This window comes from Mercenaria mercenaria, unplaced genomic scaffold (assembly GCF_021730395.1).
Source record: "Mercenaria mercenaria strain notata unplaced genomic scaffold, MADL_Memer_1 contig_5075, whole genome shotgun sequence".
NCBI lineage: Eukaryota > Metazoa > Mollusca > Bivalvia > Venerida > Veneridae > Mercenaria > Mercenaria mercenaria.
The window spans coordinates 3,975-16,545 of NW_026463358.1; the positions used below are offsets into that span (position 1 = coordinate 3,975).

The 12,571-nt window shown below is 35.8% G+C and overlaps 1 non-coding gene across 1 annotated transcript; it reads left to right on the forward strand.

Annotated features, from left to right (window-relative positions):
• Window positions 1-645: 645 nt before the first annotated feature.
• On the forward strand, window positions 646-717 carry Trnas-cga (transfer RNA serine (anticodon CGA)). Its single transcript has one exon. It is a non-coding gene; the product is annotated as a tRNA-Ser (tRNA).
• Window positions 718-12,571: the final 11,854 nt, after the last annotated feature.

The window sequence follows — 12,571 nt, forward strand, 5'->3', positions numbered from 1 at the left end:
GGCCTTATCTGCGGAAATGTTAATAGCATTTGATAAAGTTCACAAGTTAAGTGCTGTGGTTATGATATTGCTATTTTGTCAGGGTTTAAGAAGATAGTGCTGAAACACTGTTTTGATAGGTGCGGAATGGAATTTCATTGAAACTTTATATCTATGATCGTATGAAAGGAGAATAATTTTTTAGTGATACCGTAATTATTCTAAAAGTTGAAACTGTTGTTGTTACAATAACACTACACTAACTTACATAGATAAACATACAAGTAAGTAATAACAACACTGTAGGGCACCGCCCAAGAAACACCGACGTACAAGCACACAAGCGCACACATATGAGCAGGAAAGACAACAATCGGGTACCGCCTTAAGATTCCGCCATCCAAAATTAAAGTGGATACGATAAATTACTCATGGTAAATGGGGAAGGGATTTCAAAGCAAGGGAGAAAAAAATGAATGGAAAAGGAAGGGGCGATAGGGGAAGTGAGGGGAAAAAGGAATGAAACGCTTACAACAAACATGACAACATACGCAACTCAAAATATAAGATAGACGACGGAAAACGCGTTGAATATAAAGGCACCGCCTTGGAACGGTCAGTAACCACTCTATACGGAAATCCTGCTTATCAAGGTGCGATATAACCGCCGCGATAGCTTAGTGGTATAGCGTCCGCTTCGAGTGCGGGAGGTCGTGGGTTCGATCCCCGACCGCGTCATACCAAAGACGTAAAAATGGTACCAGTAGCTCCCTTGCTTGGCGCTCAGCATTAAAAGGAAAACAGGCCTCTTCTCTCATACCCTCGTGGCGATGTATTCCATCAGGAATGAGGTGCCGAGAGTAATAAATATAAGTTGTAGAACTTCCTTCACAATCGACCTAAAATAAATTATGTATAAACTAATGTGCAATATCCCCCTAAAGCCAACTAGCTTTTGTCTTTTTATCTGTAATTACTAAACGGACTCCAAACGACCAGGACATATAACCACATTGAGGTCCAAGTCCAGCTTTACTGTTTTCTTTAGTCTATTCATGAGAAGTGATGAAACGTAGAAATTCCCTAACGGCCCCTCGCGCCGGTTAATTATGCATCTTCATTAACGCCACATTAAGCACAGTGTTAAACGTTAAACGTTTAGGTGATATGTCTATTGACGTAATATGATGTATGTTTAGTTGTTAGATACCTAAACCATAATTGCATAATTGGAATAAGATGAACCAGATATATGTTTGATAGCCTACTTACTTTAAAACCCAAATAGCAGTATTAATCAAAACTTTTATCTTTGTTACAAGGAGCGTATGAAGACTATCTGGCAAGAAGAAAACGCTAAAAACTTGCAGCTGGTAACGGAATGCATCTGGGTACAGTTATCGGAATACTACGAAAACATTGTTGGGGATAAGAACAAGTACATGGTTGTCAATGGAACTGAAAAGTACGATTCAAACTTTGAAGAAGTCTTACAAAAGTTTAAAATGGACGTGAAAGAAGTGGATGCAAATGTGGTATTTGTTATAATTTTACCTTTCTGTTTAACAGGAAACTGGCGTAAACACTTTTCGCACCAGACATGAGATCTCTTATAAAACGATTTTAAATGTAAAGCTTAACTTATCGGTAGAAGGACATACGTATTTCTATTATAAACTACGTACTTAAAATTATGTTCGTGAAACACCTTACTTCTAAATTCTACCTTTGTTAAAACTGAACCATTTTAGTGCCGGGGTTCGTGTATGGTACTAGTATGTGAGGAATATATGTAAAGTAAAACGTGACTTTCCATATTAAATTGAGGGGTAAAACACTAAACTTATCCACAATTACCAAAACTTATCATATACACTCTATCTATTATCATTAAATGAAAAAGTAAGACAGACAACGGAAAGCAACACGTAATTATGCATGAAAAATGAAATGTTAGAAAAGGAAATAATCGAATGACAAGAACTAGCTATTTATCTAACAGGTCTGAGTTCGTCATCACGTGTCATGAAAAACAAAAATCGACATTTTCCGTAAGCACCGAGAACACCCGACTTGTCATCTGGAATCGTCAGTTTCAATTGAACTCAATTAAGTGACAAAGCGAGAAATAACCCTAATTATTTTAAGACTCAATTAATTTATCAAGCGGTGATACGGACAAAAGGCGATCACATACTACTGATGCGACTTCGGAAATAACCTTATAATCTGCAGATTGCACACTTTGCTTTTGAACCCACAGTTATATCGTGTCTTATAAATGAATAAAAGACACTATGTTAAGTTCAATTCTTGTATTGTGTCGTTTAATGAATACAATTAAACTTGTATATAGAATATAGATCTACCGAGGTACCATTAAGGCTGCGGTTAGATCTTCTTATTAATAAAGTCAGATCCACCAAGGTCCCGTACAGGCTACAGTTTGATCTGGTCAACGTCCTAAAACATTTCTTTCACTGGAAACAGTAACAAAATTATTGCACTTGTCCTGAACAGCTCTTAGTTTCTATAAAATGGAGATATGTGGCCGCTACGTGAAGATCCTAGAAATATGCTGCCAAAACTACTTTGCAAAACATTCTAGCTCTAAATGAGCGGCCTTGTAAAATGACTGGACCGGGCAAAAAAAAATATAAAAGCTCTTCCCCGACTTACTGCGTAATTATACAGCGCCTTAGATCGAACGCTACAGTGGTACAAGTTATCATCCCTAACCTTGCATGCATACCATGCACGAGCAACAAAATATCCTTATACCAACTACAATAGCGCTTATACCTTGCGCAACACCAGACTGTGCTTATACCATGCACAACTGCGCTTAAACCATGCGCAACACTATACTGTGCTTTTACCATACACAACTGCGCGCTTATACCATGCGCAACACTGTACTGTGATTTTACCATGCACAACTGCGCTTCAACCATGCGCAACACTTTACTGTGCTTATACCATGCACAACTGCGCTTATATCGTGCGCAACACCATGCTGTACTTATACTATGCACAACACCATACTGCGCTTACACCATGCGCAACACCATACTGTACTTATTCCACGCACAATTGCGCTTATACAATGCGCAACAGAATGAAATAGTAAAACTCTAATAGATTCGGCACCTGATCATACAATCTTTTGAAAAATATCTAGCCAATCAAGCATAGCATTAGGGAAAGTCAAGAGCATATTCCGGGTACTTTCGGACACTTTTCTTATTTAGCCATAAATAATGATCAGTGTTAGATCGATGCAAATGAATAAATTAATATAACGATCAGGCTCATGTTTTGTTACGTCTTTGTTGCAGCTGACTGAAAATCTTTCCATTTTGAGATCTCTGACCCCAAACCATCAGATAAACGTATTGTTTGGTAAAGCTTAAAGGAGTTCATCACAATATTTTGTGCGCAACTCAATCGCACAGCAAGCGATAACCGCTATAAGCAAATTCCATGGTTCGCCGCCGAAAGTACATAATAGTCGGAAATGCAGCGCACTTGCACACAAATATCGTGTATACTGACAATATAGGTCGTGCATATTATACCTTTAAAAGAGATGGTGTTTTATGGGAGGAGTAGTCGTAGGAGGTTCGAGTCCAAGAAATCATCTTGCTCGAATCGAATACAATGTGGATAGTCAAGTTAAACTATTCTGTCAAGTAATGATTCAGTCGACTTTAAGTCAGATACAGTTCCAGAAAATCGTAACGTAGATCTATCTCCTTCAAGTTCAAATGTTACTTGCTAAAAATTTCGTTATACTTTTTGTGCCCCATCCCGGATTTTATATAGTACATTTTGTAAGACCAGAATTATGGCCCTTGACAGTCAAATTGTACATAAAGGGCCTAAAATTTGTGTCGCATGTACCTCTAAAAGTATATGGCCTAGAGTCATGAAACCATACAAGAATTAGATTCAGCATGCGAAGTTGTGCACCAGGGCTTTTTATTTGAGATTTCACTCAGTAAAACCAGATTTATGTCCCCTGACGTAGTCAAATATATACGTAAATGTCACGAAAGCTTGTGTAGAATGTATCTAAGAAAAGAATTTGACCTAGAGGCATGAAACCTTAAAGTATATAGAGTATTATTGAGCATGTGAGTAAGAAAAAAAGTTATGAAACTGTTTATAACATTGTGCAATTTGTTGTGTAAGAAAAAAATGTTTATAATTTTTAGGTTGGTGGGGTAATGAAAAAATACTTTTGTGGGTGGAGTGAACATTTATTAATTTTTCTTGAAAACAAGCACGGGTTGATATCATTTTTTTTTTTTTTGGTTTAGTATTATGCAAAAGAAAATGACAGGTCTAAGCTCAGATACAATGTCAATTTTTTTCATCAACTTTATAGGTCATTTCAGCCATTTAGTACATGGAGATTTGTAATATTGAGAAATATAGAGACCTATACCACATTCTACACGAGTTATCGTAATTTCTCACGTATCTCTGGAAAAAGTTATGACGTCATAAATATGGCGACTAAAGAGAAAATAAGAAAGGCAACAAATGTATGACTGCTGAAAAATTACTGGTGACAACGTCCTTGAAAACTAGGTTATATTGTAAAAATGATATGTTTAGTGAAGGTAATGTTTAATTCTAGCAAATAAAACACTTTTATGAAAAAGTAAATGGAATTTATTATGCTAAAAATAAAAAAGAAATATCCATAAATGTCAGAAAATGACTAAATAGACCTAACAGCATTAAGTGAGCAAATTTCTGTTTAGTTTTGATTAAAAATAGTGATATTAAATTATCAATCACTTCAACAGTCAAATAGAATGATATATATATATAAACCCTTGTTATCTGTAAGAGTGTGTTAGATCAGGTTAATGCCCAGACACTGTGGTCAGAACGCTCAATAGGAAAATGTTACATCGTGCAATCTTGAGAATGTTTTTTCTAATGCATAAACAGCTTAAAAACGTACTCTGTTTTATAGAGTCAGTTCTCATATTAAAATTGATAAATCTAATTACTACATACTTCCTCGTTAAAGACATCTACGAAAGGAATCTTCAGAAGTTTTCTCTATGTTTGTTTGAGTCCAGCATTCTAGGTGGTCTATGATGCCATCATTTAACACCTACAGTATATTTACATTTTACATAAGGAACTTGATAGTACTAAAACCTACACTTTGAGTCCTTCCAATGAACAGGATTTTGTCACTCATTACATCCCTGAAGTTCGCATAGATGATCAGCAAGATTATGTTCGATTCCTTAATTGTATATACAGTCACATTGAGCTCGTTTCATAGATAATTTAACCTCTAATACATGTACTACTACTAATTTATTTAATCGTATAACTTCATGTTAAACTGATATTTTCCCCACGTGAAAAGATATTGCGACAAAATATATGTAAACTTTAGTAAAAACATTCGCAGACAGTATAAAATCTTGCAAAATCCTAAAAATATTAAAATCCAACAAAAGCAAGGATTGCTGTATACCTATTTACCAAATAATCTTATGAATGACAAAGGACCTGCTTTAATTAAACGCACTTTTTGTGCATTTAATTGCAGTTAAGCATTTTCTGCTTGTAACATTGCTAAACATTTTTCCGTGTCAACCTGTGAGGCAGTTTGTAAAACTCTCTCCTTCTTATTGAACAACATTGATGTCCGGTTAGGGAATGGAGTTTTTCGAGGGGTAATTTGTATTCCATGAGAACTGCTTCTGCCTAGCTTGTCGCAGATGTTTTCGTATGATTTAGAAAACGTTAAACACAGTCAAGTGTGGTTACTATATTAACAATAATTCACGCATTCTTGGTGGTGCTTTCAAATACGGACAATCAGTTGTTGCTCAAATAGTTGATATCTTTTATGCCAGGGAGGTGCAGATAATTAATGATACTAACAATTCAAAGACTACAATACTGCATCGCTTGGGATTGACATATCTCCATATTTAAAAGTGATTTAAGAACACAGATTTCCTCGAGATTTTTCTCTATTTAGATGGGGATATTCCCCATACAATCTTTTGAAATATATCAGCCCGGGTCGGTGTCTGTTACTAGATACCTGATTTGTCGCACAATAGCTTTGTAGGTAACGTTGTCTGTCGGTTATACGCAACGTTAAATAAAGACCTTTTCCTTTACCGTTATATAATTGTCAATACATCTTTGAAAGAGCGAATTTCAAGAATTCAATAAATGTTACCAATATGTTATTTTGCAAAACCACCGCTATTATCAACTGCGAGAATATTCTACTAAATGTCACTATAGTACTTCAGACGTGTGTGTGTGTGTGTGTGTTTTAACTTTAACAGCAATTTCAAAACACTTCTGATAGAAGGTGTATCAAAACAATAGTTATTTATCAAAAATGGAGATTTTCCTAAATGTATTTGGTAAAATGATAAAATGTTTTAAATATGCAGTTCTCACACTACTTTGAGATGTAGTGCAAATTTTCAGTCTTTTGTCAGCTAGATGTAACACTTTCCTGTATTATCGTGTCTAACGAAAAAGGTGGACGACGCCATGATAGGTAGTTCTTAAAGCCCACTGATACTGAGCTGCTTGATATATTTTGCTTTCCTGATTCGTCGGGTCCTTATCAATGTTCTGCTGTTGTTCTGATTTTTGAAACGGCATGGAAATGGGTTTTTAGAAACTTTCAGAAGATCCCTTGAAAGTATATAACTCAACTATTAATCAAAATAAAAGAAGCTTGGTTTGACTGATTTTTTTTCAAAAGAGGTTTAGAAAGGTGAAATACCTACCACCCCCACCCCCCACCCCCGCGACCTCTAGCACCAACTTAAGCGGAATTCTATTATGATAATATTAAATGAACTCCATAATACTGAAGGACCAGATGTTTTTATTTTACCCATCATTTTTGTGTTTCACATAACATGCCTTTAGTTTCCCTTACATGAATAGGACTTTCAGCTGTCGGGGGCTTAATTTTATGTATACTGTTCTATAACGTTAGAATATGGTGGGGATATAGAGTGTGAGCATTTTTGCCAAACTACTGTTAAACACACCAGCGTTGTTTTGCAACTGACCGTTCAAAGGCGTTGTAGCATTATGTTTTCAGCTTGCTGTCTATATGCTTTACTTTGTTCATGTATTTATCATGTTCTAAACTATACATGCATTGCTGCAGGGGGCCTCCATGGCCGAGTGGTTAAGGTCGCTGACTTCAAATCACTTGCCCCTCATCGATGTGGGTTCGAGCTTACTCGGGGCGTTGAATTCTTCATCTGAGGAAGCCATCCAGCTCGCTTACGGAAGGTCGGTGGTTCTACCTGGGTGCCCGCTCGTGATGAAATAATGCACGTAGGGGCACCTGGGGTCTTCCTCCACCTTTTTAAGCTGAAAAGTCGCCATATGACCTATCATGTGTTGGTGCGACGTTAAATCCAACTAAAAAAGTGCATTGCTGCAGTGTTACGGTTTAAAGAGGCTGTTTTGTTGGAACGTTGCATTACCATGAATCAGAGTATATCACATATCGGATCTGTTGAGAAATAGTTTCAGTTGTAGAGAAGAAATGACGAAAGAACGAAAACGAAATGATTGCCTTGCTCCAGTTATGACAACATTACCACCTGCCCCTGATGCCCTTCTTTCTGCAATAATTAGCTGAACGTGATTGTGAAAAGCCCATGTTTAACTCAGAACGTTTTAAATGCAGGGGTAATAAATAATACTTTATATAGATAGCTTTGTTATCGCTTGGCCGAAAACGTATTAAGTAAAACACTCTCCGCGTGGATGTCAAGTTTGAATAAATATAATTATCATGAATTCAACACTTACAAGTTCAAAAGATTCTGTAAACTTCTACTGGCATAATTGTCTAGATCATGCTTATATATTATCAAGATAAAATTGCAAACAAAACATGAAATTTGCACACAACCATATAATTAGAGCATACAACTTCTTTTGCCGACATTGATATGCACTGAATTTTCGTCAGTTTCCGTTCCTTCTATTAAAAGCAGATATTGGTAACTTATATTCCCTTACAGTATGTTATATTTCTTGTAACTTTCGGAAATGATCATATTTCATATTCAATACCATAAGAATAGTCGAAAATATTTAATATCAAGAGGCAGAAGCGGCGTGTAAAAATGCATGGTAAATTAAGTGGGTGGGATACAAATCAAACTGTTAAAGGAAACTAATTTTTTTTTTTATGAGAAAGTATAAGAATGAACATTTTAAATGTCTTATTGGCTTGTTTAATGACATGATATCCATAAGCAGTTTTACTGATTTTATTAGACATTATTCAGCAGTATTATTTTCGTGATCGGGCGCAATATTGATGACGTCATTTCCGGATCCAGTCGCGGCCGGAAGAAGAGATACATACATATTATTTCTGGAATAATTTGATATATGTGGCTATATTTCTCAACTACTTTCGAGCGGGATTACAAATGGCAGTGCACTAATTTTTATTTCAAAATGGCCGCCATTTGCTTCAAAAGACCCTGTTTTTTCCATTTTTTAATTGAACAATGCATCTTGAATAAACGAAAGATTAGTTTTGGCTTGGTATAATTGCTAATTTGTGATATGTGGTATATTCAAGATTTTTAAAACTGTGTGACAATAGTGACTATGTAACTGTCGTAATTTACGCTGCAAGAATCTATGTGACACAAGTATTAGTTTTTGTTCTAAAATAAAATTTTACAACTAGCGTCATAACTGTGTTATTCTATGCAGAATTTATTTTCATAATGACTGACATTTGTTTGAAAGCGTATGTTCTTGGACAGTTACATAATACTGCATCATGTAATATCCGTGAAAATAATATGTTACCAAATTATTACAATAATATGAGTTACCACATTATTATAGTACATGGCAATTAGTGAGGATATGGGGCGCCGTGAGTAAAATATTGAAAAATGTAGAGACATATGCCAAATTGTAGATTGGAGTAAGTTATCGTAATGTCCCATGTATCACTTTCCGGACATGCGACTAGAAAAAGTTATGACGTCATAAATATGGCGGCTAAAGAGAAAATAAGAAAGGCATAAAACGTATGACTGCTGAATAATTACAGGTGACAACGTCCTTGAAAACTATATATTTAATGAAAGTAATTTTCACTCTATTCATTCTAGCAGATAAAACACTTTTAGGAACTAGAAGATGGAATGTATTATGCTTAAAATGAAAAAAAAAAAAGAAATATCAAGAAAAGTAAGAAAATGACTAAATAACGATATCAAGGGAGCAAATATTTGTTTAATGGCGCAGTATTTTCCATTAATAAAAAAGTCTTACGTTTTACATAAGGAAATCTATTTTACTCAAACCTTCACCTTGAGTCCTTCCAATGAAAAGGATATGGTCACTCATCACATCCCTGAAGTTTGTATTTTTAAAAAAGAAAAAAGTGGAAGCTTCACAGGTCGCCCAACACGACAAAAGCGAAAATGTTGTAGGCTCCGTTTGATTGAGCCTGTACATGGACGGTAGTGGAAATGCATGCTACCGTCAACGCCCTCTAGCCCCGGGTTGAGCAGAACTCAACATTTACACAGTCATGCTAAAAGAGCAGAACTCAACATTTACACATGCTAAAAGTACAAATATCAATTTAGAGACATCCGCAGATGTATTCAAACGACGGTGAACATGGAACCTTCAATGATACACGTGTTGAGGCGTGTAATTCCATGAAGAGCGGCGTTTGGTCCCCAGATAAAGTAAAGGGTTTTCCCCAAACGAGAAAACAATGGGCAGAACTAAACAAACTGGAATTTAGAAAGGGGATCTGGGCTTATGAAGCCTGCGTAACACGGGAACTGTCAAAAGACAAAATTAAAAAGCAGGCACCATATCCAAGGGGTGATTATACAATACCCAAGGCTATGAAAGCGGGAGTATTGGAACCACCCATGCCGAAATGATCATGTTGAGAAACTAAACAGTACCAATAACATGACATAAAAGTCGTGCTGAACGATCCGAGAAGATCGAAATGTAACAGCCCTGATTGAATGTACGGGGGGACCTTTTACGGCCGCCACACGGCACAAACAACGCTGCTGTGATAATAAAATAGAAAAAAGTGGAAGCTTCACAGGTCACCCAACACGACAAAAACAAAAATGTTGCAGGCTCGGTTTGATTGAGCCTGTTCATGGACGGTAGTGTAAAGTTCGCAGAGATTATCAACCAGATGATGTTTGATTCCTTAATTGTATGTACAGTCACATTAAGCTCGCTTAATAGATACTTTAACCTCTTATACATGTCCCACTTCTAATTTATTTAATCATATAACTTCACGTCGAACTGCTATTTTACACCACGTGAACATGTATTGCGACTAAGATTATGCAATTCTGCTAAAAACATTCTGAATCAGTATAAAGTCTTGCAAAATCTAGAAAAATTAAAATCCAACAGTTACAAGGTTTGCTGTTTGGTAGTTTCATATGACTGCTTTGCTCTTTATACCTACTTACAAAATAATCTAATAAATGAGAAAAGAACTTTTGTGCACTTAACTTCAGTTAAGCCTTTTCTTCTTGTAATATTGTTAAACATTTTTTCCATGTGAACCTGTGAGGCAGCTTGTAAATCACTCTCCTTTTTCTGAACAACATTGATGTCCGGTAAGGGAATGCAGTTCTTGGAGAGGTAATTAGTATTCCATGAGAACTACCTCTACCTAGCTTGTTGAAGACTTTTTCGAATGAATTAGAAAACGTTATAGAGTCAGGTGCGGTTACTTTATTAACAATAAATAATACATTCTTGATGATGTTTTCATATATAGTCAATCCTTGTTGCTCAACTAGTTGATATTTTTATGCCAGGGAGGAGCAGTTAATAAATGGAACTAACAATGCAAAGACTACAATACTGCATCGCATGGAATTGACATATCTCTATATCCGATTTACTTGATTTTTTTTCTATTTCAAAAGGAATGTTGCCCATACATTATTTTGAAATATATCAGCCGAAGCAAGTATCTAGTACTAGATACCTGGTTTGCCGCACAATAGCTTTGAAGGTTATGTTGTCTGTTGGTTATATGCACGTTATGCCTGTACCTTTAAATAATTGTCAATACATCTTTGCAAGAGCGACTTTCAAGAATTAAATGAACGTTATCAATATGTTATTTTGCATAAATACCGCTATTATCAACTGCGAGAATGTTCTACGATATGTATCTATCGTAATTTAGACTTGTGTGTGTTAAATAGCAATTTGAAAACACTTCTGTTCCAAGGTGTATCAAAACAGTAGTTATTTATATCAAAATCAATCGAAAATTTCCCAAATGTATTTGACAAAATGATAAAATGTTTTATTTGACCCGCTTATTTAGAGATACTGTACATATTTGGTGTTCAGCCCTTTGTCAGCTGGATTCTACACTTTCCTCTTTTATCGTTTCTAACGAAAAAGGTGGACGACACCATGATATGTCGTTCTTAAACTGGTATTGAGCTGCTTTGATGTATGTCTGCTTTCCTGATTTGTAATAATGTTCTGCTGTTGTTCTGCTTTCTGCATAGGCATGGATAACATGCGCAAATGATTGTTAAAAGCTTTTAAGATCCTTTGAAAGTACCAAAATCAACTAATCAAAGTAAGAGAGGACTTGAATGACAGAGTTTGTTCATGAGAGGTTTAGAAAAGAAAATGAAATACCACTTACGCCCTAGCACCAGCTTAAGGGGAATCCTATTATAATGGTAATATTAAATGAACTCCATATTACTAAAGGAACAGAGGTTTTTCATATAATTATTTAACCCATCATTATTGTGTTCAGCAGTATTACTTTCGTAATCGGTCGCAATATTGATGATGTCATTTTCGGATCCATTCACTGTCTCTAGAAGAGATACATACATATTATATCTGTCTTAGACCAACGAATAATTTGGTATATGCGGCTATATTTCTCAACTACTTTTGAAAAGGATTATAAATGGCAGTGGACCATTTTGTTTGATACTTTTTGACACCTTCACTGACTAAAACATACCAAGAAATAATTTGTTTAACTTTCATACATAAGATAATAGGTAAGGGTAGATTTCTTGGAAGCACAGAGCATCAAAAGCACAGCCCCAGAGCCACGCATTTGCCAACAACAAAAAGAAGCTGTAATGGAAAAATATTTCAGACGGGTTGCTTCAAACATCCAACACGTACAATTTAATTCATGCTAAATATTGATGAAGGGGAAAGAAATAGTAAAGGGCGAAATGGGGTCGTGGGGGAGTGGGGGCCGGGTATAAGGAGAGGAACCCGAAGGGAAAAGTTGAACAAGGACGAATATAAAACGGAATGCCATGTTCTTTAGAAATAGTCAAACTACAACGTAAACCACAATAGCGAAGACACTCATGTTCCAAAGATAAACACACAACGACGATCAACTGAATAACATAGAAAAACGAACAAGCAACACATAAGAAAACAGTAGGGCACCGTTAAAGACTCACAAGCATACAAACACCCACACAATTAGGAAAAAAAAACAATCAAGTAATGTCTTAGG